Here is a 27,289-nt window from a genome sequence, read left to right on the forward strand (position 1 = left end):
ACTGCAGCCCATCCTGGAACAAAGACTGCTTCCCTCAGCAAGAGGGAACCCTTTGTGCACCAAAGGCAAGATAAGACTCCCTTGAACTAGTGGAACTAGTCCCCTGCCAACTGCAGGTAAAAAGCACCTACAGGAACCGAAGAAGTGCTGGTCATTGAGCCATCTAATGGATCACCCAAAGACAGGTGGTTCAGTGCATTGTGGGAAGTGTAGTCCTGCTCCCAGCCAAGTTACAGCTGGCTACCATTTTCCTCTGGACCTACGGAAGGGGAGATAGCTTCTCCTTCACTTTACCACTGTCAAGGCTTGTTGGTGGGCAGTTCAGTAATCATCACCTTTACTCAATGCTACACCTGATGAGCACACTGCAATACCTTTATCTATCATCACCTGTAACTCTGTTGTTGAGTTTTCACATCTGCTTCCTCATCTGCACCACCTCAGTGGTAAAACCAGCAACTTCAGCTCCTGTTCACCATCATGTATAGCCAAGCACTCCTCTGCACCCTAGATGCCCAAGCTAGGTGGATTTGTTCTCTCTGCAGAACCCTGGTCTAGGGGCCCACACAAAGTTAACCCCAAATTGAATACCGTGAACTCAAACTGCAAGTGACTGAGTGTCACAGGTACCATATTTCAGCACCTGCGGCCCCCGCGTTCAGCTTGAAGGACCACCAGGACACCTCTTCTGCCAGGCCCCATGAGCCAGATAAATTGGTCTGACTGTTGCAGCTTGGACCTGGGACCCACCCAACCTTAACCACAAGTGGGTTCCTCCGACCTCATCCTGCAAGTGACTTAGGTGGTCATTTTGACTTCGGCGTTTTTTTACACAGACTGCTGAAGCCGCAGGCACCAGAAGACCGGTCTTCTGACCTCCATATTATGAGTACTGAAGGATTTCCAGCACAATTTGAGTGGAAATCCTTCAGTAGTCATACTTACGGTTGGCGGTGCAGATGCAGTTCCACAGCTGTAACTGACACGCCACATGGACTCAGCTCACTGTATTACAAGTAGTAATACGGTGTGGCGGTGTCCTGATAACGGGGCACTGTCGGCGGTGGAAGCGCCTCTTTCTGTTCCTTGGTGGACGACCTCCTCACGGACAAGGTAAGTTGATCGTCTGACAGTGGAGTGGGAGGGCAGGGGGTGTTGTGTATGAGCGTGTAAATTCAAGTGTGTATGTGTGTGTGAATGTAAGTGTGTATGCGTGTGTGTATGTGTGTGTGATTGTTGAAGTGAGTGTGTGTTGGTATGTTTGTGTGAATGTGTGTCTGTTTGTGCAAGTGAATGCATGTATGTATGCGTGTTGGTGAATGCATGTATGTATGCATGTTAGTAAATGCGTGTATGCTGTGTGCGTGTGGGTGTACTAGTATGCGGGGAGGGTGGGGTGCGGGAGTGGGGTCCTGTCTTGGAAGGGGGGTGGATGGAGGGGGGTGCTGTCTTGGAAAGGGGCAGTGGGGGGACTCAACTGCCAGCAACAGGAAAGTGTTTTCGTGGAGGTGCCACCACTGTAGAAACCCTGGCAGACAGGCAACTCCTAATACCGCCAGCGTTCTTCAATGGACAGCTAGCCCAGGGATGCTGTCCTCCTGCCCGGCTGTCCTACTGCCCTGGAGGTACCAGTGGGGATGTAGCGGTTTGGCAGAGGCCAAACCGCCACACTCGTAATGTGGTGGTCTTCACCACCGGCCCGTCAGCGATGAGACTGCAACTGTGGCTCTGGCGGTCTTTGGACCACCAGGGTCTAAATGAGTCCCTTCGTGTCACTAGTGGTTTTTCCCATTGACCGCATAGGCAAAGTTTGACAGATTGTAAATGTACTGAGTTATTTCCACTCAAACATTCATAACTCTTACGTATCTGAATTACTTTGTTTTGGTGTCTAAACTTCTATAAAAACCTTCTTTGGTTTTATAAATTTGTGTTGGGTTTCTTTTGAGTCGTGTCAATTACTTATTGTTTATGTTGGTACTATGAAATGCTTAACATGTTCCTCTAGTAAAGTCTGACTGTTCTTTGCCACAATACCAGAACTGAGCTAAGGATTTATAATTGTGAATTCAAAGGCCTATCTTTGGTGTATTGTGAGAGTATTGCATAGTGAAGCCTAACCAGCATCTCTGCATAATACTCTACTTTCCTAAACTTAGTCAACCACATAGTGTGTCAGAGTTTATATCTCACATATGTCAAATACTTCAATTGACTCTAGCTAATGGGAGGGGAACATAAACTGAATTTAATATCCTGGATTATTAGAGGATTAAAAGATGCTCATAAAGTTAGAAATATTCAAGTTTTCCTCAAATGACGCAAGGTACATATCGCTTTTCTCCAGGAAACACATCTATCACAAGAAAGGGAGAAGACCTCTGCCGAAGACTGGGGGTCTACCAAGTATTATTTGTCATACAGCTCACATGTGAAAGGTTTTGACATAATAATATGCAAAGAGGTATCTTTCTAACACTTAAATACTCTGTGTGATGCTGAAGGGCCATATCTCATAATTCAAGATAAGTTGTTTCAAGTACAGATCAGGCTGATACATTTTATAGCCCACATACAGATGATCCCGATGTTTTAAATAGTTTATTTTCACTGTTCTGTAGTGGAGACTTTAACACAGTCATAGAGATGCAGAGGTTTTTTTTGAATACATCGAGTCATACTCGCTATGCCTCAACTAAGCTTTTGCATAAACTAGTATCAATATGGGTTTGGTAGATGTCTATAGGGTCAGAAATCCAGACATTATGTGATATGCCTACTATCTCCTTCTGACTTGCCTAATGGTGTGATTGATCATGAGTGGTAAAGCCCCACATTTCACAAATGGCATCTGACTTGACCTATTCTGAATACATGCCTGGCCCCAACCTCGAGATCGCAGGGTTGGCATTGAAGATTCCAGTCAGAAGCTTTCCCAGATGCAGTTTTTAAATAGGAGATCAGGCAAAGAATTAACAATTATTTCAAACTTAATAATGCCAATCCTTGAGACAGTTTGGGAGGCCTTTAAGTACTACATAAGAGGGGTAAGTATATCTTAAGACCCTGTGAGAGACTATTGATGGTTGTACTACTGAATATCGACCCCTTGAATATTGAAAGGCAAGAATAGAATAGCGAGGAACAAAATATCGAAAGGTAATTGCAAACAGTAGGGAAGTACAAATTTACTATTCCTAACCTTCACATCTATGTACCTTGAAGTTATCTATCTATCTATCTATCTATCTATCTATCTATCTATCTGTAATCACTGAAAAAAATAAAGGGAACATGGAAGGTAAAGTTGGGAAATAGATTTTTTTAAAAAAGAAATCCACTGAAATAAACAAAGTTACTGGGACGTTATAGTTAGGAAATAGAACTAAAAAAAAGAACAATTCCTTGAAAAAAACTAAGGTTATAGGGACAATATGCTTAGGCTCAGCATTTACACACACAAAACCATAGAAAATCTGTTTTTATATTTACCTCAGCTAAAAATAACCTACTCCCCCACAATGCACTGCTTATGACCTCATATATAACTTCACTCATGACATGGTCTGTGATATCACTACTGACATTACTGATGACGTCTCAGATGACATCATCCAAACAAGTAAATTTAATATACTTCATAACATACCATTTAAAGTTTTGAAAAATAAGAAGACGCAGGTGAGAGACATACAGCAAAGAGCGCACTGTAACCTTATCAACTACTACACTTACTTATCACCTTAGAAACAGTTCTCAGCAGAAAGTCTTGTCTCTTTTGAACCACGACTGTAAACACCAACACCAATGACAGAAGAAAACCATTTAACCACATAATCTGGTCTATTGGAAACCACAACAACTCCATTTGTGAACCTGGAAAGAGGTTTTAGTGCAAATGTCAGATTTACACAAACCACTACAACATATTATCAGTACAGATATCTTAGCGGAAACCACTAGTAAAATTATTCTTCATCCTAAAGAAAGGTCTGAGTAGAGAGATTATTCAGTTGTATATGTCTACTACACTGAGCAATCACCATAGAGAATGGTCTTAGTGGCCAGATGAATGTATTATAATCTACTTCTACAAAAAGTCATCACAAAAGAGAAAGGTCTAAGGAAATTGGTCAGTATGTCATAAAACAGAACTATACTGATCCACCAAGGTGAAGTGAAGTGTCAATGAATAACTTAGACTGCGGCAAAGCACTGCCATAGACATACATCAGCAGGGGATGTGTCAGTGTCACAACTAGTTCACTAGTACACTAGCTTTAGAAATGGGATTATAGATCGGATGATGTATGTTAGAAACAGTATCACTGATTAGTAGTAAGAAAAGATAGTAATTCAACTTATTCAGTAGCTTAGAATGCATCCTTAAGTCTTAGAAAATTGTGTGAAACACTCACACTCGCTGGATAATGTCATCAGTGATGTCATTTGAGATATCATTAGTGATGTCATGAGTGATGTCACTGACCATGTCATGAGTGATGTCACATAGGAGATCATGAGCAGTGCGTTGAGGGGCCGTAAGTTATAGTTAGCTCAGATAATAATAACTGCTGAATTTCTATGGTTTTTTTAGTGTAAATTCTGAACCTAACTGTACCGTTCATATAACTTTTGTTTTTTTTAGTAAGCATATATATAGATATATATACACATTTATTTATGCATGTGTATTTGTGTCTATATGTATACATATATAAATATTTTTATTTATATATATATATATATATATACATATATATATATATATATATATATATATATATATATATATATATATATATATATATATATATAAATATTTCCTTGCACAAAACTGTTGGAACGTGGATTATTGGTAATGGTAGATAAGTACCTACACTTAGCAATAGGCCCCTAACCTCCACTTAGGTCCAATTACGTCTCAATAAATTAAACCCAGCTGAACCCTTGGTAGCTTGGCAACGAGTGACAAGGCTTAACTTAGGAGACCAGTGTGTAAAGCATTTAAAAATCACAAAACAGTAAATAAGTAAACACAATAAAAATCCAAACAATTTATAGAAGTAGATTATATTTGTATCTTTAAAATGACACCAAAACTATCAAAATAGCATAAGGGGAAGCTGAGATATGAATTTTTAAAGAATTCAGGCCACCCATGATGGAACACTGTCACAGAAAGTGGTCCACAGCACCAGCCAAGGGTTTAGAGGCTCCGGCTTTCCTCTTGGGATGTGAGACTACAACACCCACAATGCACCTCTTAAAGTTATGGAGTTGCTCCAAACGTCTCCAAACTTCTGGATCTTCTTCCAGAGATCCTTTTTGGGTCCTTGAACTGTCCACAACTTGATCCAAGGATCCAGACGGTCTGAGTGGCTCCTTGGGAGTTGGGACTACAATTACCAGAATGCACCTGGCCAGAATTATCCAATGGCCACTGGACGCTGTTCAGCTGAGCTCTGCTTGCAGGACTTGATGCGAGGGACTCTGGGCAGCATCTTTGTACCTGTAGCAAACAGGGAGTCCCTCCTTGAAGCAGTAGAAGACAGGCAAAGTCCTTTAATTGGTGAAGTCTAAGGGGCATATTTATACTCTGTTTGCGCCGGAATTGCGTCGTTTTTTTTTACGCAATTCCGACGCAAAACTAACTCCATATTTATACTTTGGCGTTAGACGCGTCTAGCGCCAAAGTCCATGGAGTTTGCGTCATTTTTTAGAGTGGACACCTACTTTGCGTTAATGATATGCAAGGTAGGCGTTCCCGTCTAAACAATTGACTCCGAGGCATGTGCGCCGTATTTACACTCCCGGGCAAAAATGACGCCCGGGAGTGGGCGGGTCGAAAAAAATGACATCCAGCCTCTTTTGCGAAGTTTTTTAGCGTCTGGTCAGGGCAGGCGTTAAGGGACCTGTGGGCTCGGAAGGAGCCCAGAGGTGCCCTCCCATGCCCCCAGGGACACCCCCTGTCACCCTTGCCCACCCCAGGAGGACACCCAAGGCTGGAGGGACCCATCCCAGGGACATTAAGATAAGTTAAGGTAAGTATTATTATTTTTTTTTTGTGCCATAGGGGGGCCTGATTTGTGCCCCCCTACATGCCACTATGCCCAATGACCATGCCCAGGGGACATAAGTCCACTGGGCATGGCCATTGGGCAAGGGGGCATGACTCCTGTCTTTGCTAAGACAGGAGTCATTTCAATGGGGGTTGGGAGTCGAAAAAAATGGCGCAAATCGGGTTGAGGTGAAAAATTTGCCTCAGCCTGAATTGCCCCATTTTTTGGCGCCCAAGCTCCATATCCCCTTACGCCGGCGCTGCCTGGTGTACGTCATTTTTTTTCACGCACACCAGGCAGCGCCGGCGGCTAACGTCATTGATTAAATACGGCGCCCGCATGGCGCTTCAGAATGGTGTTAGCCGGCGCAAATTTTTTTGACGCAAAACTGCGTTAGCGCAGTTTTGCGTCAAAAAGTATAAATATGGCCCTAAGTGTGCAGCTAGTGCAGTCCTTCAGAGTGCAGTGTCCAGGTGCAGGTCAGGGGTCCAGCAGGACTGTCCTTCTTCTTCTTTGTCTGGTTCTTTGTAGGGATCTGAGGTGTGGGTGCAGCTCTGCCGTATTTATCCTTGCTCCTAGGTGGAAAGCAGGGGGTCCTGGTGATCCAATCACAGGCAGGCGCCTTTCCCCTTTGATGACCACTTCATGGGAAGTGTAGCAAAAAGAAATCCCAGGGAGCAACAGTTTTCAAAAATCCAACATGGCTGAAAGTGATTTTTGGAGGTTAGATCTGGCTGAGCCCACCCACTGGTGTGGCTAAAACATCCTAAACACACCCCTCTCCTGCTCTCTCCTAATTTAATCAAGAGGGCATCTAATTGTCTGGGGTTGCAGGATGTGTGGGAGGTGCTGGGTTGCCCTAAATATCCTTCTCTGCCTTTGAAAACCAGTTTGGCAGCCCTCCTCCCTTCCTGCTTCCCCATCTGCTGCAGCAGTTCTCCTCCCCCAGGCACATCATTTGTGTTCAGCCTAGGCCACTTTACACCTCATCAAGGAAGCCTGGCCAATCAGAGAAGGGCACTACAGAGCTGAAGTTGGCAATTTTTCAGGTATAGTTTAAAACTCTTTACCTGAACTAGTTATATTAAATCCAACAATTTTTAACTTGTGGGATTTATTATAACAATTAATTTGATACCAAACTCGAGGTACCTGGCACTTAAGAAGACTTTGTTAATTAAAATAAAGTCTCCCCATTTTAGCCTATGGAGGCCATTCGCTACAGTGAGGGGAAAACAAATTTAGCTGTTTTACCTCACCAGGGCATATAAAACTATTTTTATAAGGTCCCTGCTTATAGTTACACGGCACCCAACCCTAGGGGCACAATGGCACACCTTAGGGATGATTTATATGTAATTATAAGGTACTTTAACCCCTTCGCTGCCAGGCCTTTTCCCCCTCCTGTGCCAGGCCTTTTTTTGCCTATTTGGGGCAGTTTGCGCTTAGGCCCTCATAACTTTTTGTCCATATAAGCTAACCAAGCCAAATTTGCGTCCTTTTTCTCCAACATCCTAGGGATTCTAGAGGTACCCAGACTTTGTGGGTTCCCCTGAAGGAGACCAAGAAATTGGCCAAAATACAGTGAAAATTCAGTTTTTTTTAAAAAAATTTGAAAAAGTGGCTGCAGAAGAAGGCTTGTGGTTTTTCCCCTGAAAATGGCATCAACAAAGGGTTTGCGGTGCTACACTCAGCAGCTTCCCAGCTTTCAGGAACAGGCAGACTTGAATCAGAAAACCCAATTTTTCAACACAATTTTTGCATTTTACTGGGACATACCCCATTTTTGCAATTTTTTGTGCTTTCAGCCTCCTTTCAGGCAGTGACAGAAATGGGCATGAAAACAATGCTGGATCCCAGAAACCTAAACATTTCTGAAAAGTAGACAACATTCTGAATTCAGCAAGGGGTCGTTTGTGTAGATCCTACAAGGGTTTCCCACAGAAAATAACAACTGAAAAAGAAAAATATTGAAATTGAGGTGAAAAAAACATCAATTTTTCTCTACGTTTTACTCTGTAACTTTTCCCTGCAATGTCAGATTATCGAAAGCAATATACCGTTACGTCTGCTGGACTCCTCTGGTTGCGGGGATATATAGGGCTTGTAGGTTCATCAAGAACCCGAGGAACCCAGAGCCAATAAATGAGCTCCACCCTGCAGTGCGTTTTCATTCTATATCGGGTATACAGCAATTCAATTGCTGAAATATAAAGAGTAAAAAATTGCTATCAAGAAAACCTTTGTATTTCCAAAAAGGGCACAAGATAAGGTGTTGAGGAGCAGTGGTTATTTGCACATCTCTGAATTCTGGGGTGACCATACTAGCATGTGAATTACAGGTCATTTCTCAAATAGATGTCTTTTTTACACACTCTCCTATATTTGGAAGGAAAAAAATTAGAGAAAGACAAGGGGAAATAACACTTGTTTTGCTAATCTATGTTCCCCCAAGTCTCCCGATAAAAATGATACCTCACTAGTGTGGGTAGGCCTAGCGCCCGCGACAGGAAACTCCCCAAAGCGCAACGTGGACACATCCAAATTTGTGAAAGAAAACAGAGGTGTTTTTTGCGAAGTGCCTACCTGTAGATTTTGGCCTCTAGCTCAGCTGGCACCTAGGGAAACCTACCAAACCTGTGCATTTCTGAAAACTAGAGACCTAGGGGAATCCAAGATGGGGTGACTTGCGGGGCTCGGACCAGGTTCTGTTACCCAGAATCCTTTGCAAACCTCAAAATTTGGCTAAAAAACCACATGTTCCTCACATTTCTGTGGCAGAAAGTTCTGGAATCTGAGAGGAGCCACAAATTTCCTTCCACCCAGCGTTCCCCCAAGTCTCCCGATAAAAATGATACCTCACTTGTGTGGGTAGGCGTAGCGCCCGCGACAGGAAATGCCCCAAAGCGCAACGTGGACACATCCCATTTTTTGAAAGAAAACAGTGCCTACCTGTGGATTTTGGCCTGTAGCTCAGCCGGCACCTAGGGAAACCTACCAACCCTGTGCATTTTTGAAAACTAGAGTCCTAGGGGAATCCAAGATGGGGTGACTTGTGGGGCTCGGACCAGGTTCTGTTACCCAGAATCCTTTGCAAACCTCACAATTTGGCTAAAAAAACACATGTTCCTCACATTTCTGTGGCAGAAAGTTCTGGAATCTGAGAGGAGCCACAAATTTCCTTCCACCCAGCGTTCCCCTAAGTCTCTCGATAAAAATGGTACCTCACTTCTGTGGGTAGGCCTAGCGCCCACAAAAGGAAATGGCCCAAAACACAACGTGGACACAACATATTTTTTCACAGAAAACAGAGGTGTTTTTTGCAAAGTGCCTACATGTGGAGTTTGGCCTCTAGCTCAGCCGGCCCCGGGGGGGGGGGGGCAGAAATGCCCTAAAATAAATTTGACACCCCCCAAACCCCCCCTGCCCGGGAACGACCCTTGCCTACGGGGTCGCACCCCCTGCGTGACATTGGCGCCAAAAACAAATCCCCGGTGCCTAGTGGTTTCTGCCCACTTGGGGGCAGATTGACCTAAAATCGGCCAATCTTCCCCAGGGGGGCAGAAATGGTCTAAATACAATTTGCCCCCCAGGGGAGCGACCCTTGCCTGATAGGTCGCTACCCATCTCTAAAAAAACAAACAAACAAAAAAAAAACACAAAAAAAAGAATTTGCCCTGGCGCCCAGAGGTTTCTGCCCCCATCGGCCTAGAAGAGAAGAAGCTTTATTCGGTATAAAAAAATTCATCCATTACAACAAATAATCACCAAAACATTGTAAAAATACCAATAAAAACCATGTATAATAAAAGCACCCATCATAAAAACCATGTACATATAAATATATATATATATATAAAAATAAAAAACAGAAGAAGATTAAAACATCATTCATAAAAGCTGAAAAAGATAAATGAAATCATTCTAAAAATTCTACATTTTTGCGCCAAGTAGTAGCTCCCTTCAGGAATGATCCCAGGCCCTTCCATACCAGTACATCTGAGGCCATTTGCAGCCACATAAAAGCAGGACGGTATTGCACAAAACCCTTGGGCCTAAGGAGCGGTAGTAGAAATCGGGTTCTAAATGGTGCATAAAAGACACAGAACAGTGTAAAATGGATCAGGGTCTGATGGGACACCCCATCACAGGAGCAGGGTCTAATACATTTCTCCCCATACTGACCTAGAGGGAAGCACAAATTGCTTCTAAGGATCCCCAGGCGAAATCGTGTTATGAGAGACCTTTCCCTCACATCCTTTATTTCTAAGAGATATCGATCAGGACCCGTCCACATCTTTAGCATAGTAAATTCCCTGATCGATTTTTTCCTTAAAGCCTCCCCCTCCCTCTTGGTCTCCTGGATTCTCTGAAAGTTATCCTTAACCCATTTCTTATCGTAACTAGTCAGGTCCTCGGGATGATCAAACAATTCAGGCCGCCCCAGATCATGTGCCATCCTCCTTATATACGACAGCCAGGGAATATGCTTTACATTGTTGCAGGCCAAACAATCCCTTAGGATATCCCTATTAAGAGTAGCATGTTCGTTACTCCAAACTGAAATCCATAACAGAAGGGGAGCCAGCTGGGTAGTGTCCTGTACAAACTCAAGGTCCAGTTCCAGATGAAGGCAAAATCCAGGAATATTTTGACCAACACCCAGAAGCCTTCTACAGAAACGATTTTCTTCCACCATAAGGGCTCGGGTATCCCTAAACCCCCAGAGTGCCGAACCATACAGAAGGACAGGTAGGCATTTCCGCCTATATATTTCAAGCAGGGGTTTAATAGGTTTGCTACCTACCCTAGCCGCAAAGTCAAAGGTTGCACCAAGTGTTACATGAAAAAGCACAATCCTCCTAGCAATACAGGGTTTCCAAGATCCTTTCTCATCAAAAATGACCCCTAGGTATGGAAACTCATGGACTCTGCTAAAAACTTGATCCTCCACCCTTAGCTCCCCCACCCTGCTCATAGGTTTACCACAAACCATAAAGTGCGACTTCTTAAAATTGACCTCCAGTCCCAAAGCTGACATAAAGACAACATAAGCTCTAACTAATTCTCGGAGACCATTCATCGTGCGGGCCATGAGGACCGCGTCATCCGCATACGTCAGCACAGGGATATCAATACCCTTCACCTTCGGGACATCCCTGCAGTGTTCCATCAAAAAATTGGACAGTCCATTTGTGTATAGAAGGAACAAGGTAGGGGCCAGAACACACCCCTGGCGCACACCCCTTGAAAGCTTAAAAGCCTCCGAACATTCCCCATTTGGGCCCACCCTCACATTTGCAACGGTCCCTGAATGGAGATTTCGGAGAAGCTCTACAATATTAGGGTCCAGCCCTGACTGAATTAGCCTCTCCCATAATAAAAACCGGTTCACTTTATCAAAAGCACAGCTAAGGTCCATAAAAGCAAGATAAAGGGTACCTTTCCTGGCCTGCGTATATTTGTTGATTATCAACAGTAGATTGAGACATTGTTCTTGCATGCCAAGACCTTTCCTGAAGCCATACTGTTCCCGACTTAAAATATAATTTCCCTAATTCCAGGCCTCCAAACGGCCTAGGATAATCCGTCCCAGAATCTTCACAGAGAAATCCAGGAGTGAAATAGGGCGATAAGACTTAGGATCATTACGGCACCCTTTTTAAACACTGGGACTATGCATGCCAGTCTCCATGAGGCAGGAATGCCAACAGTAACGGCTACACTGAGGACATTTAGGAGAATGGGAGCCCATAACTGAGGGTTAGCTTTATACAGGTCCATAGGGATCGAGTCCGGGCCCGGAGCTTTATTATGCACGCACTTCTGTATCGCATCAATAACCTCCTGTAGTGAGAATCTGATTGCTAAGTTAGGAACCACATCATGCATACTCTCCCGCATATTTCTTAGGGGGGTACCTTCAAATATACTACAGAAATGAGTTACCCAGGCCTCCGGAGCTATATTACAACCAAGGCCCTCAGAGGTTTCTGTTTCAAAGGAACCTCTATTCACCACCTTCCAAAACAGGCCAGTTATAGGCCGATCTGCCCCCAGGGGGGGCAGAAATGGCCTAAAATAAATTTGCCCCCCAACCCCCACCTCCCCCCCGGGAGCGAATCTTGCCTACGGGGTCGCTCCCCCTGCATGACATTGGCGCCAAAAAACAAATCCCAGGTGCCTAGTGGTTTCTGCCCCCTTGGGGGCAGATTGACCTAAAATCGGCAAATCTGTCCCCAAGGGGGGCAGAAATGGCCTAAATACAATTTGCCCCCCTGGGCAGCGACCCTTGACTGATGGGTCGCTACCCATCTCTAAAAAAACAAACAAAAAAAAAAAAATACAAAAAAAAAAAATTGCCCTGGCGCCTAGAGGTTTCTGTCCCCCCCTGGGGGCAGAAATGGCCTAAAATAAATTTGTCCCCCCAACCCCCACCCCCCCCCGGAGCAACCCTTGCCTACGGGGTCGCTCCCCCTGCGTGACATTGGCGCCAAAAAACAAATCCCAGGTGCCTAGTGGTTTCTGCCCCCTTGGGGGCAGATTGACCTAAAATCGGCCAATCTGCCCCCAAGGGGGGCAGAAATGCCCTAAATACAATTTGCCCCCCAGGGGAGCGACCCTTGCCTGATGGGTCGCTCCCCATCTCTAAAAAAACAAACAAACAAAAAAAAAAATTCCCCTGGCGCCTAGAGGTTTCTGCCCCCCCTGGGGGCAGATCGGCCTAATAAGGGGGGGCAGAAATGGCCTAAAATAAATTTGCCCCCCCCAACCCCCACCTCACCCCCCGGGAGCGACCCTTGCCTACGGGGTCGCTCCCCCTGCGTGACATTGGCGCCAAAAAACAAATCCCCAGTGCCTAGTGGTTTCTGACCCCTTGGGGGCAGATTGACCTAAAATCAGCCAATCTGCCCCAAGGGGGGCAGAAATGGCCTAAATACAATTTGCCCCCCTGGGCAGCGACCCTTGACTGATGGGTCGCTACCCATCTCTAAAAAAACAAACAAAAAAAAAAAAATACAAAAAAAAAAAATTGCCCTGGCGCCTAGAGGTTTCTGTCCCCCCCTGGGGGCAGAAATGGCCTAAAATAAATTTGTCCCCCCAACCCCCACCCCCCCCCGGAGCAACCCTTGCCTACGGGGTCGCTCCCCCTGCGTGACATTGGCGCCAAAAAACAAATCCCAGGTGCCTAGTGGTTTCTGCCCCCTTGGGGGCAGATTGACCTAAAATCGGCCAATCTGCCCCCAAGGGGGGCAGAAATGCCCTAAATACAATTTGCCCCCCAGGGGAGCGACCCTTGCCTGATGGGTCGCTCCCCATCTCTAAAAAAACAAACAAACAAAAAAAAAAATTCCCCTGGCGCCTAGAGGTTTCTGCCCCCCCTGGGGGCAGATCGGCCTAATAAGGGGGGGCAGAAATGGCCTAAAATAAATTTGCCCCCCCCAACCCCCACCTCACCCCCCGGGAGCGACCCTTGCCTACGGGGTCGCTCCCCCTGCGTGACATTGGCGCCAAAAAACAAATCCCCAGTGCCTAGTGGTTTCTGACCCCTTGGGGGCAGATTGACCTAAAATCAGCCAATCTGCCCCCAGGGGGGCAGAAATGGTCTAAATACAATTTGCCCCCCAGGGGAGCGACCCTTGCCTGATGGGTCGCTCCCCATCTCTAAAAAAAGAAGAAAAAAAAAAAAAAAACACAACAAAAAAATTTGCCCTGGCGCCGAGGATTATAAAATAAATTGCCCTCCCCAGGGAGCGACCCTTGCCTAAGGGGTCGCTCCCCTTGCGTGAAATTCAAGCAAAGAAAAAACTCCCTGGTGTCTAGTGTCTCCTCATCAAAATAGGCCAATCTGCCCCCAAGGGGGGCAGAAATGGCCTAAATATAATTTCCCCCCAAGGGGAGCGACCCTTGCCTAAGGGGTCACTCCCCACCTTAAAAAAAAAAAAAACGTAAAAAAAAAATAAAAAGGCCGATAATAGGCCGATCTGCCTCCAGGGGGGGCAGAAAAGGCCTTCCCGAAAACATGCCCCCCCTGGGAGCGACCCTTGCCCAAGGGGTCGCTCCCTTATGACAATATCACAAAAAAAAAAAAGCCCTGGTGTCTAGTGGGGTTTCAAAAGCCGGATTGCAAGCAATCCGGCTTTTGAAACCCTCGGAGAGACTTCAAAGGGAAGGAAATACATTTCCTTCCCTTTGAAGCACCTCCGGGCCTCCCCCACATGATTGAAAGAGAAATGCTTAGCATTTCTCTTTCAATCGCGCTGGAAGCTCTGCTTCCAGCGCGATGGGGGAGGCCCCTGTGACTAATCAGCGCGCGCTCGCGCGCTGACGTCACATGGGGGGTGAGGGGGGGGCGGGGGTGGAAGGGGAAGGTCTTCCCCTTCCATCCCCGCCTTGAGGGGTTAGGGGGGTGCACGGGGAGCGCGCTAGCGCTCCCCCAAGTTCCCCTGTGCCTTGGACGAGATCATCTCGTCCAAGGCACAGGGGAACTGTAGCCTTGGACGAGATCATCTCGTCCAAGGCATAGAAGCGGTTAAGGCTTTGGAAGTATTTTTAATTCCAAAGCTGAAATTGTGTTCAACTGTAATTTAAAAGCAGCCAGCAATGGAGGCCTGTCTTCAAAATTAGTAAAAATTGAAAAATTCCCAGGGAAAATAAAGAACTATTCAACACACAACACACTACTCTTTCATTCCAATGATTAATCTCAAATAAGTGAATCAATAAAAAATATTTTGTTTCACTAAATCATCCCATAAAATTACAAGATAATACCACCCTTAAAAAGTCAACAAAGAACTATAACAAAAAAGTTAATAGAGACCATACATATAGAAGACAAAATAAACATGAAGGAGACAAAACAAAAGACATCCGTCTTAGTCTATTGTATTTAAGCTGTCCCAATGTTGGTATGTACAGGCAAATGGATTTCTGCACACAATCCCTATTCAAGTTTTAGCCTGTTCCAATGGGTCCAGCAGTCCAGTTTGCGTTTCGGCGTTTCGGTGGTCTTATAAAGGTTCTTCCACCACCTTCTTCAGGACAAATGAATATACTCCAACATATACTGTTCATGTCTATACGGAAACAAACAACAAAAATACATAAATGTCCCAAATTCTTTACGTCCCCTTTACATCTGAAAAACCTCCAATCAAAATAAATCCCATTTGATAATCGTCAGCCATTGTTATTGACAAAACAGGTAAAAGGGGAACACCCCGATTCCTTTATAGAGAAAATCATGTGGAGGAAATCACTATACACAATCAATAATCTATGTATATCCTCGAGAGAATAAACATACTCCTCTCCCATCATAAACCGTCTACACTCACCTGCATCTAACACAAGTCGGACAGACCCCTGCTCACTCATCATCACAAATCCATATCCTTATCCAAGTGTTGTCTTTTACTTCATAATAGTCCAAAAAATGGATAATTTCTATACGGACAAAACACAGCAAATTAGTGAGCTGGTAAGATCCTGTCTCTAAATGATTCCGGGTATATCATTGTGTCAGAGACATTATATCATTGTGTCATGTGTGACTTATCCATAACATGCATAACCCATTTTATTTCACCCTTAAATACTGTATATGAAAATATAGGGTGGAAGAAAAGATTTGACATCACATGCGTAACCCATTTCATTTCACCCTTAAATAGTATATATAAAAATGTAGGGGGAAAGTTAAGATTTAATAGTGATTAAACATAATAAAACATCTTAAATAATAATACCAATGCTGTCAATAGGACTTACCAAGGAGTCCACTTGTTTTTCAAATTCATTATAAATAATTAGGTAAAATCCAATGTCGTCAGTTTGGTTATCAGTCTCTGATCTTTAAGTGGGGGGCATGAATCAACGTCATTTTAAGTTTCAAATAATGAATCAATTTTCACCATTTAGTCCTACAGGAGTGTAGAAGCTCTAAACTCCCAACTTCCAACTTCCACATTCTTTAATCCTTTGTACCAGACATAATTAACCCCTCACTTCCCCATATTTCACTGTATATATTAGACAGAAACCATATTAAAATATAACCACAACATTTGTTTTTACTAAAAAAGGCATTATTAATCATTATGTAAGACCTCTTGTTAGGGACAATCAATATTGACACTCAACACCAGTGTAATACATTCGAAGTAACGCTCTTTATCTTATATTAGACACCAAGGCCCATATTTATTCTTTTTTAGCGCCGCATTTGCGTCATTTTTGGACGCAAAAGCAGCACAAATTTACTAAATACAATTGTATTTTGTAATTTTGCGCCGTTTTTGGGTCAAAAAGTGGCCAAATGCGGCACTAAAATGTATAAATATGGGCCCAAGTATCCATATTGTATCTTGGACTCCTCCAAAAGAGCCATAATAAATCATTGTGTAAAACACCTTGTTCAGCATAATCCCTTGCGACACCCGGTACCGATATATGATGCTGTTCAGTATTAAGTATTAGAGTTATATATTATATTATATGTTAAATAACGAGTATCTATATCCGTACTCGGTTGTCCCATACTTAAGCTAATACATATTCACTTGCCCGAATCCCGGGACAGAGTCCTCGTCCTTTCTTTTTCGTTCCATTAAACCACCTAACTGCTCGTACTTCCCTTATCTCTAAAAGTTGGAGTATCCTTAATCCGATAACCACCAATCAGAGGAAACCTATTTGCCTTTTACTCACTTCCTGCTCCCTAGTGTTCCCTTCTTGTTTCCTGAGAAACTCTACCGCTAACCCCGGTTCAGAGGTTCCAATACACGCTCCATCTTAAGTTCTCTTGTTCAAAATGTTCGACACAATAATCTAAACCATTAATTCATATTGGTCCAGGAAAACGTATACATGGTAGCGTACTCTCGTTTTCTATATATTTTATATCCATATATCGACCCTAAATCGGGAGCTACGTGTAACAACTGCCTACTGGCCTCATTCTCACCTATCTCACATCATTATTACTTCAATAAAGGTCTAAAATTCTAGTGGGGTCCCTCAAGCATTTAAAAATAAATTTAAGAGTGAAAGTAAACTCCTTTGTCCCAATCTTCCTTGCTATTCAACCTTTCTTAACCATCTCCAGTCTAATGATATACCATAATTCTCACCTCTTTCTCAATATTTCACAATTACCCCCTCTTTGTTTTGGGCAAATTGTTTTGGGAAAATTTCTCCAAAATAAACCACAGCAGACCTTTCTCCATATGTCCCTTCTCTTGGAAGTGTTCCACCAGCGGTGAATTTGTTTTACCCATTCTGAGTGATGATCTAATGTTCACATGAACGAGTCCTCAATCCTCTTCCTGTTTCACCCACATAACCCAAATCACAAGGGCACAGAATTAAATACACAATGCTTTTACTACCACAATTATTCATACTTTCTTGTGTAACTTTGACGCCCAGATATTCAATAGACTTCTCTTCTATACATAAATCACAGCAACTACAGTTACCACACCTATAATTCCCTTTTATTTCATTACCAGTCAAGTTAAATTGTTTCACTTGATGTTGTTCTCTGTAGGTATGGAACAACCTACTTCTCAGATTTTTATTGCGTCTAAACGCATAAATGGGTTTATTTAAGGGAGTTTCTCCTTCATTATTTAAAACATGCCAACTCCTATTAATGATATTCTTTATCTTATTACTGATGTCATTGAATTGACTAACAAACACAATCCTATCTAATTCCTTGTTCCTAGGTTCATTTTTAAACATATTCTCTCTATGATAAAAACAAGCTCTCTTAAAAGAGTGGCTAATTAAATTATGTGGATATCCACTATTCTTTCATTTCTGTTTCAAAGCCATGGAATGTTTATAAAACTCAGGGTGGTGTAATTCCTCCTGAGTCTCAAAAATTGCCCAAACGGAATACACTCCCTTTGGGCTTTTGGATGAAAGCTTGAATAATGGAGGAGAGTATTTTTATCTGTTAGTTTTGTAAATAACTCAACCTCCAAAACGCCATCGTTATCCTTAATTGAAATATCCAGAAAATTAACTACAATATTGCTCACATGGGCTGTAAATCTTAAATTAGTATCACCCAAATTTAACCATGCCAAAACTTCATTTAATTCTTGACTGGATCCTTCCCATATGAAAAAAAATTTAGTCTAGGAACCGATGCCAAGTCAAAATATTTTTTTTAAAAAGGGCTGCCTCCATGTATATATGTTTGTTCTCAAATTCGACAACATAGAGACAAGCCAAACTTGGAGCAAAAGTAGCTCCCATAAAGCTGTAAATAAAGATCATTTTTGAATAAAAAGAAATTATTTTTAAGGACCAAGGTCACACAATTTATGATAAATTCCCTGTTGGCTCCTCTCAAGTCTGTTACCTCTAGACAATTCCTTATTACTTCAATCGTATTGTCCTGTGGAATATTTGTATAAAGTGCTCCTATATCTAAAGTAACAAGGAATTGCCTATGTCTGTTAAACTCCCTACCCTCCACCTTAGATGTCATATGGGCTGAATTTCTAATGTACAATCTCTGTTGTAGGAGCAGAGGTTTTAGAAAACCATCTACATATTTACTAAGAGGTTCCAATATGGACCCAATACATTATATTATTGGTCTCAGTGGTGGATTCAGCAGATTCTTGTGGATTTTTGGTAATCCATAGAACGCCAGGATAATAGAATTCTCATTTATAAGGAATCGTCCTTCTTCATCACAAATCCATCCTTCCGTTAAACCCTTATTAATAACTTTTCCAATTTCCTTCTTCAGCATTTCCAACCTTGTCATAGAGACTTGCTGATAATGTTCTTTCACTGGCAAGAGCTCCTCAGCTCTTTTTTCATAATCTCAGGTGTCGAAAATTACGAAAATTACGACAACCCCCCCTTTATCAGCAGGTTTTATGGTAATGCTAATATCTTCTTGAAGGGAACGGAGGGCATTTAGTTTTTTCACTTGTTAAATTATCCCTTGGCTTAAAAGGGTCACGTAAAATTCTCTAAATATCCATCTCCACAAGAGTCTCAAATAGCTCTACTTCTTTTCTTACCTGTGCGAGGGAACATAAATTTAGGTTTTATCCCCAAAATATTCTGCCCATCTCTGGAAAATTCTCGACCCTCCAAAAACCTTTGTAACCTAATTTTTCTAAAGAAGGCACTTAAATCCTTCTGCCTTTAAAATGACCCTGGGCACCTCAGCAGTGTACCTATAGGTGCAATACCTATGCTGGGGTCTGTAAACCCCAGGTAGGTTGACATAGCCAATTATAATTATCCTAATTTGCATACTTATTTTAGACAGAGCACAGGCCCTAGGACTGCTTAGCAGTACCCAGGGCACCATCAGAGTCAGGAAAACACCAGAAAAAAGTGAAAATGGGGGCAAAAGGTTAGGGGGCCTCTGCAATCAGCCCTGTTTTCTCACAAAAAACATAGAAATTCAGCAGTTATAGTTATGGCTAACTCAAGTAGCTATAACCTGCGCCCTAAGGTAACTATAACTTGTGCCTTAAACCCAAGCTGTGCATGGCCTTTAACCATGCGCAGAATTAGGTCAGATGCAGTGGGTGGTTTTTTTTCTTCAATTTATCTCTGGAACTGTGGATCTACCAGTGGATTCACAGATCTGTGGATCCACCAGAGGATCTGCGGACCTGTGGATCCACCAGTGTATCTGCAGATCCAGGGATCAAACAAACAAAAAATATTGGGCAATTTTTTGACCACGAGGGACCCTGCTATGTGTCCTATAGGGGTCAGGATACCTGTATCCTGGCCTCTTATGTGTTTTTGCACTCTTCTTTTCCCACCTCGAGCTGATGCTATAAACAAAATGGTGGCCACAACTTTTCTGTCAGGTTGAGGCCAGCCAATAAGGGCCTTGCTTTTCCCCTAGATTCACGGGTCTGGATCCATGGAGGAAACGTATCCCTATATATCTATCTTATTCCAAAACTACAGAACTAATTTACACCAAACCACTAAAAGTGTAATCTATGGAACAGGATCTAGCTTCTTACCTAATTTGGTGTAATTCCATTCAGAAGTAGTGGAAAAATGAATGGGGAAAATGCATGTTGAGACCATCCCTTTTTCTCAGCCCCTGCTTGTTGGATTGCCCTGAAACTTTCAAGACAGCAGCTGAACTGACCAAAGTATGTGTTTTGAAAATTTCTTGAAGTTTGGCAAATGGCATCAAAGTTATAGGCAAAACAATAAAAATGCTCCATCTATCGAAACTAGGTCCTAACTATAACTACCTACTGGCGACTGCCAGTAGGTAATATATTTATGTTTTTATATATCCAGAGCAAACGGTCTTCAAAGCGGAGCACTCCGACTGCTGGTGCAAGCGTAAGGGTGAAGGCCACCACTCCTAATAAATTCAAGATCAACAAAAAGTGCTGCACTACCAGGAGGTTTCTCTTTGTAATTTCCATTTATTCTTCAAAGCAGCATGAACCCAGACCCCACAACGCTTTTCGACTGTCGTCTTTATCAAGTGGTATGTAGTCTGTGTTCACATTATTCACGTAATCAAAGCTTTTATAAGCACACAGAGCATTATGGGACATGTTCATTCATGCTAATGCATTCTGGGATTTGCAGTTCTCATATATATATATATTATATATATATATATATCTATATGTATATAGATATATATAGATAATAGATATATATATATATATATATATATATATATATAAAACCTAGTGGAGGTCACCACTAGGTGGAGTGTTTTTTTACTTGCCTATATCTTGGTGCCGGTTGACCAATCTTAACTAAATATTCCAAAAATATACAACACTCACGTCATCTGCTGTCTGGAAAGTTTTGGGGTGATCCGTCAAGCAGGGGCAGAGAAAATAAGGTGGCCTAAAACTTGTCTTCTCCATGTCGATTCCTATAGGGATTTTGAACAGGAATAGACCCTGAACCACTCGATACAATTACTCCAAATCTGGCAGAAAGGTAGCTCTTGGTCCAGAAAGCTCCTTTTTTTCTTATTTGGTGGAAATCCGTTCAGTAGTTTTAGAGATATTAAAGAAAATTCAAATTCGTATACATAGGGACGCGAAGGCTCTGCCCTGGGGCAAACATTTAGGCCCAGATTTAACAGGGCCTAGCACAATCCTAATGACACCCTAGTATCATTTGTGTATGCTAATGTGGTGTTAGATGGCCAAAAACGCCTGGCCATATTTACAAAGTGGTGCAATGCAAGTATTGCACCACTTTCTACCACTTGGGTCACAGTATGCCTGTGCCAGCATAATGTATACAAGGGGGCGTTCTGGAGTTAGGGAGGCCAAACAAATGGCACCAAGATATTTAAGAGATTTCTTTGCATAATTTTTATCGGCACTTTCAAGCCTGATCGGAGCAGGAGTTAAAAGAAGGCTCCCATTGCTTTCAATGGGCCTTCGGGTGCTTTGAAGGATTACTGTCAAAATGTTTGATGCTAGTTCCCTTACTACTGCCATGGTGTGCTGTATCTCAAATTCGGCGCACACATGGTGGTGCTAGGGGGCTGCTAAGGGGCACAAGAAAAGTGGCACTGCACTAGGTCTTTTCACAAATCTGCCCCTTAATTTCATGTGGGGGCCGCGCAGCACCGGATCCACCACCCCCATTGCCAACTTTCAATTATATGTGGGGGCCATGCAGCCACACAGCAGCCCCGGGGATCACCAGCTCCTCAGGGCTATTTATAGAAATTAAGAGGGGTCCATACAATCCCCCCACAGCCCCAGGGACCACCACCTCCCCAGGGCTCAATTTAAAAAGGTAAGAGGTCTGTTGTGGAACTCCCCTCAGCCCTGGGGCAAATTATAATGCTGGAGTGGGGTGTCCCCCCTCGAGGAGCCAATGGTAGCCTTGGGGACCGTCACCCCCCAGGGGCCGGCTCCTTCTATGTCCTGGAGTGCTTTTACAGCTCCTGCCAAGTCAGAACAAGCACTCTACTCGCAGCAAGTGAAAGTTGTCAAACATCTCTCACTTGCTGAGAGTGGAGGTTTCCTCTGTTTCCCTGCATGCAAAGATGCAGGTAGGCAAACAGAGGAAACTATTGCTCTCAAAGAGAGGGGGGTGGATGTTTAGCAGCTCCCTCTCTGCGACAGCACTGCCAGCTCCCGCAGGAGGTGGGAAGATGGCTGGGATCAAGGGGACCTTCAGGCTCTCTCGCTGTTCCATTGCACACTCGATGCCCTGTGGGGCATGTAGGACAGATGGATGGGCCCCAGGGGCAGAGGTCCCAGGGGGCGAGATCAGCCCATGGAGGGAGCCGTGGGACACCCTTCCCCCAAAAAAATGTTAAGGCTAGCCCCGTGGGAGGAAGGGGGTTCCTATTGCCGAGATTGGCCCAGGAGGGGGTCATTGAGGTCCCCTCCCCAATTCTTTTGGATGGGATTCCAGGGGCTGAAATCAGCCAGGGGAGGGTGGCCAAGTGGCCCTCCTCCTCCATTTAATGAAGGCTGGGCCTGGGGGATGGAGTCCCCGGGCCGAGATCGGCCAGGGGATGGGGACTGCACGGGCCCACCTCCCCTACACTGGCCATTCACCCAATTAGGTAGCACGTACTAACTAACCAGTAGAAAGTGCTCCCTCTTACCCCCACTCTCACACCAACATATACACTCTCATATCCAGACAGGCATTGGCCCAGCATTGTCACACCCAGAGACACTCTCTCACACCTGTTCTCACACTCAGAGAGACAGGGGCTACGGCCAACTCCTGTCGTAGCACAGCCAAACTTTGTGTGCAGTGTGGGGTTGGGTGGTTGGGAGGGTTGACCGCAATGTCCGAGGGGGATGCCAGGCCCTATGGCCAATCCCTGCTGCACACAGGCAAAGGTCGTGCACGGCGCAGGTTAGGGTGGTCGTGGCCAAAGGTAACTATAACTGGTGCCCTCGCTATGCATTGCTAATTATCCCAGATATTACAGCACTCCTAACAAATTTTATAACGTCAACAAAAATATCAATAAAATATTGGAAGTCAAATTATTGAAGAAAAAACTGTGTATAGTAGGGGCATGAGTTCTAGTTACCTTAGGCCGCGAGTTATAGTTACTTGAAATAACTGTAGGTATAACTGCTGAATTTCTCTGGCTTTCTGCGAGTAAGTTCAGAACCTAACTATAACGTATATATATAGCTCCTTTGGTCCCGGTATGCGGAGATATTGCAGCACTCTTTTCTACTTTGTGATAGTGCGTTTGAGTTAGCAGGACCCCGCTGGTAAATGGTACTTCCAGTTTGTTGCCAGAAGCAGGAAAGAATATGGTGCACTCCAGGGGAATTCAAAAAGCTGCTTAATTTATTGTTAAAAGCATAGAGAATGCAACACCTGACGTGTTTAGTTCCTCCTGGACCTTGATCATAGGTTAGATTGTTGAAGTCCATCACCACTGTTTATGTTCTCCTGAGCCTCGTCAGCTCCACCTTATTACCCACTGCCTACTAGGACATGAAGTTATCAGTTCTGCAGAGGGTAATTTGCATAAAAAAAATTCTGTGCTTTGTGCAAATTACTAATTTCAAAGTGCTGGATAACCAAAGTGCTAGTGCAAAGTGCAATTATTTGCAACACCCTCTCAAATGGAGGTACATTAATGTCATCTAAGTTTCTAAAGGGCGATTATGCTTATCTCGATTATCTTCACATTATCTTGTATTCTCTTGTAAGATTGTACAGTATTCAGCACTCATTTAACCAGGTTTTGGCGTTTAGACGTAAATGCTTTTACCACCACACGAAGTATAAGCAATGAATCATTTTGTTCTGCACTGTTCATGTGCTTTAACCGCAACATGAGTACAGCTGCTCTTGGGAATAGGTTTTCCTTCTTCTCTGTATTTATGTTCAAACAATGCTGCACAGTGCGCCCACTCATATTTATGTTTTCAAATTGAATCTGAATTCTGAGCCCTTCATTTATTTTCTGTAAATCATTGCATTATAAACATGATTCATGTCCCTTTTTATTTTCCCTACCATTTGGAGGGCTGACATGTTGCTTTACAGGTCTTGTGCCCTCTAGTGGGCTTAACCTTATTTATCTTCATGTGAACAGTCAACAAATCAATTTGTTCTACATTGTTCATGTGTTTTAACATGAGTGCAACTGCTTCTGGGGTGATTTATCCCTCTTCTCAGTGTTTGGACTCTGTCCATTCTACTCAGTGCACCAACATGTTTGCCTTTTCAAACCTTATAATGAGTTCTGTGCTCATTGTTTCTTTCCTGTGAGCAATTTTGTGATTAACATGATTCCTGACCCTTGATACTTTTTAGTTCTTTAGTGGGCTGGCTTGACTCATTATGTGCTTTTTGCCCTCTGGTGGGCTGACTCTTCTTTAACTTTATGTGTGGATTGTAATATTACTTTTGCACCTTTTTCCTCTTTCACATTCGCACTGTCTTGTATTCCTTTTAGTTCAAAATGTCCATGGCTTCAATTATTATATTAGTTGTATAACGTATATAGATTGTCCTCTGTGAAATCTGTTACCTTTAGGTGTACTAATAGTTCTTCATCTTACTTTAGACCTCTCAGTGTTAAGGTGTGTAGTAAGGTTATGAATCTGGAATCTCTCTGTCGAAGTAGTTTCCCTCGTTTCCTCCTCTTTCTTACTTGTCTATCTGGTCTAGTGCATAGTACCATAAATATTTCCTTTTTCTGTTGTTTTTTTAGCTCCATATGCTTGGCTTCCACATTGCTCTTATCTTTGTTTGTGGTGGGATGAATGTTCAAGAATCCTCTTTTTTAATTCACACATGGTGATTCGAACATATTTAAGTTTGCAAGGGCATTCAATGATGTATACTACATTTTACTCTTGCATGTGATGTGATTTCGGGGAATGGGCACCCTGAGACATCTGGAGCTGGCCCTAGGAGATGTGGTCCCCAGGGCCATTAATGGCTCCGGGAAGTGGGCTGCTCAGCCCCTCCCATTTGTCTGCACAGCTAGGCCCTGGAGGTTGGGGTCCCCAGGGCTGAAATAGCCCAAGAGGGGGGCTGCATGCCCTCTTCCATGTCATTATTGACTGTGTGCCCCGGAGGTGGCAGTCTCCGGGGCAAAAGGTTACCCAGGAGGGAGCCATATGCCACCCTCTCTCTTTATATTTAGGCCAGGCCTCAGGGGATGTGGTACTTGTGGCCTAAATTGCCCTGGGAGGGGGATTGGTGCTGTCTCCACCCCTTCTTGTATTCAGCCAGGGTCCAAGGGTAGGGTCCTTGGAGCCAAAATCAGCCTGGGATGCGCACACACACTGTCCTCCCCCTAATTATACATATTAATGCACCCCGGAATCTGGCCCACTCAGGGGGCATATAAAACCGTGTAGGAAACTGCACTTTAAAAAAATCCTGCAGATCCACTGCGGATTTGCAGGAAAAAAAAAAACATCTGTGGGAACCCAAAACCAGGCCTAGGCAGTCAGGGTATTCCTACCCTGCCCTCTTGTCTTTTTTTAATGTTTTTTCTTGGGACTCAGCTGAGTCCCAAGATGACTTCCATCACTTCATGGTTGGAATAGTAGCAGTCAATGAGATCTCAACAAGAGATCTTTCAGATCCATGGAGGATTTGTGTCCCTTGATATACAGAAATCTTTTTTATTTAATAACTCCAAAACTACTGAATGGATTTACAGCAAATCACAAAAAGCACTCCTTCTGGGCAAAGATCTAGCTTTCTGCCAAATTTGGTGTAATTCTATTTAGCGATTCAGGTTGTAGTCATCTCTAAAATCCCTATGGGAAATTGCATGGGGAAAATGTGTTTTGGAACCTCTCTACTTCTTGACTCCCACTTGACAAATCGCCCCAAAACTTTCAAGACAGCAGCTAAAGCAAGAAACAAACTAGTTTTGACAATTTCATGATGATTCGTCAAACGGCCCTAAAGTTATTGGCAAAACACAAAATGCTTTTCTTATAGAAACTAGGCCCTAACTATAACTACCTAATGACAACCAGTATGTAAAATATATATGTCCAGTTGAAGGCGTTTGCCGAAACGCGTTGACATTTGGCCGGACAGCGTGATTTAGATTTATTTTTTGCTCTGAATTTCAGATATATACACATATATCTTTTTTATATATTTTTTCTCAATACACAGTCGACAAACTTTATACAAATTATTTTGGATTTCTTTGTTCTGTTTGTTACACATGATCTTTGGGACATTGTGCAGCCGTTTGGTGATTGAAAAACGTTTCACCGTCTTTTGAAATTTATATATATATATATATATATATATATATATATATATATATATATATATATATATATATATATGTGTGTGTATACAAATATAAATATATGTTTATGTGTATGTATGTATTGATATATATATATATATATATATATATATATTCCAAAATATGCTCCAACAGAAACGGACTCCTTGAGCTGCATAAGAATCCATTAGCCCCATATGTAGCCATTAGCCCCAGAAATGCAACAGGCAGTAATAGAGAAAAAGCAGTTTGCAAACTGGAAACTAGATATATATTGCAGTTGGAAAGTAAATATCAAAATGGTTTGAGTATGGAAGAAAATTTACATAATTTTTTAAGAAATGTAACTCTCCCTTTCTTAGAATATAGATCCCCTTTTATGGAAAAGATGAATTATTTGGATTTCAATATGATTTATTTGATTTTTTGTTGATATGGTTTCTGTGTGCTAACCCTACTTTAGAGAAATGAAAGATTTCATAATTTGGGTATTGGTCAGCAATGATGGGAATAGACATATCGATAATTCTACTGTAGGAAGTAAATGATGTGATTCGAATATATCCCTACTTTAGGAAATGGAATTATACATATATATTTCTTTAAATATCGACAATGGATACTACTGAGGTGTTGAATTATTGAGGACAAATTTGTGAGAAAGTAGCCTCTTTCTAGCATGGGTACACCCACTTTTGGCATGTTTGTGAGTGTGTGTCAGTGTGTTTTTACTGTCTCACTGGGATCCTCCTAGCCAGGACCCCAGTGCTCATAGTTAAAACACTATTTGTCAGTATGTTTTGCCTGTCTCAATGGGATCCTGCTAGCCAGGACTCCAGTGCTCATAGTTTGTGGCCTAATGTGTGTGTTGTCAGTAGTGCTTACCTGTGTCACTGAAGTTCTGTTAACCTGAACTACAGTGCTTTTGCTCTCTCTACTTACCACATTTGTCTCTATAGTTTAG

Source organism: Pleurodeles waltl, chromosome 3_1, assembly GCF_031143425.1.
Source record: "Pleurodeles waltl isolate 20211129_DDA chromosome 3_1, aPleWal1.hap1.20221129, whole genome shotgun sequence".
NCBI lineage: Eukaryota > Metazoa > Chordata > Amphibia > Caudata > Salamandridae > Pleurodeles > Pleurodeles waltl.